General features: G+C 42.1%; 1 protein-coding gene across 1 annotated transcript in view; it reads left to right on the top strand.

Moving 5' to 3' along the window:
- prdm6 (PR domain containing 6) overlaps positions 1-1,088 on the top strand; it is a 90,361-nt gene that overhangs the window by 2,430 nt on the left and 86,843 nt on the right. The window lies entirely within an intron of this gene.

Below are 1,088 nucleotides of genomic sequence, written 5' to 3'. Positions count from 1 at the left end.
CCCCCCCCCCCCCCCCCGCCCCCATGTCTGAGCCCAAGTCACAGTCCGCCGCTCCGCCTCCCGCTGCGCACGTGGAGATCAAAGGCAGATCTCGTGTCTGTTGGTGTGGACATCAGTTGGACATTTGGCGTTTTATCGGGTTTTAGTTTTTAATTTTCTGTCCTCGATTTCATTTCATATATTTTTATTAACACATCACTTATAATATCGGTCATTTCTTTCGCAATGTTCGGTTCCTATCAACGGGCTATACTAGGTCTATGTATTTATTTATTCATGTATTTATTTATTTTTATTAAAGAAGATCAACATAAACGCCCTGTAATATCCTAATTGATGATTAGTACTAATTTGTTGTGAGTGCTCAGTGGCTTTGTTTTTTAAATTTCCCGTCATACCATAATCTACATTGTAATAAATCCATAACTTCTCTTTACGTATTTAGCGAATTCATTGTTTATTTATTTTCTACCATTATAACGATTTCTTTTAATAATAGGCTATGTCTGAACTTGAAATATTTGCCTTATGTGTTTTTAGTAAAGTGTGTCTGCTGTTCCTTGTAGGCTTCGTTGTAAAACGTAATGGCATTTTAATATCTTAATAAATATATTGTTTTAAACTTCAGGTTTATTTACAACAACAGGCCAATCGGATCTTTATAATATTTAGTCCTGCTTTTTTCCTGCTCCAGCTTCAAATTCTCCTTAGATAATGCCTTAGTGTCAGGTCGGAGGTTCCCTCTGTGTCTAACTTTACACTTTATTATTAAGTGACTGTCACAGTTTTTGGTTTCAGGCGTTGTGCGTGTGTGCGCGTGTATATGTGTGCGTGCGTGTGTGTGCGTTTGTGTGTGTGTGCGTGCCTGTGCGCGCGTGTGCGCGCGCGTGTGTGCGCGTGCGTGTGTGTGTGTGTCTATGAGCTGTATATTCCGCGGTGATAAAACGGACCATCAGCAGTAATCTGCGTCGATACGCGCCGGCAGGGCCGATGAGGGATGGAGGGACAAGCAGGAATTAATTGCCGTATATAGTTTTGTGTTTGTAGAGAGAGAGAGAGAGAGAGAGAGAGGGGGGGGGGGGGGGGGG

This window comes from Etheostoma cragini, chromosome 5 (assembly GCF_013103735.1).
Source record: "Etheostoma cragini isolate CJK2018 chromosome 5, CSU_Ecrag_1.0, whole genome shotgun sequence".
In the NCBI taxonomy this organism is placed as follows: Eukaryota; Metazoa; Chordata; class Actinopteri; order Perciformes; family Percidae; genus Etheostoma; species Etheostoma cragini.
Note: the sequence above shows the minus strand (reverse complement) of the source record. Positions and strands in the feature narration are given on the sequence as shown.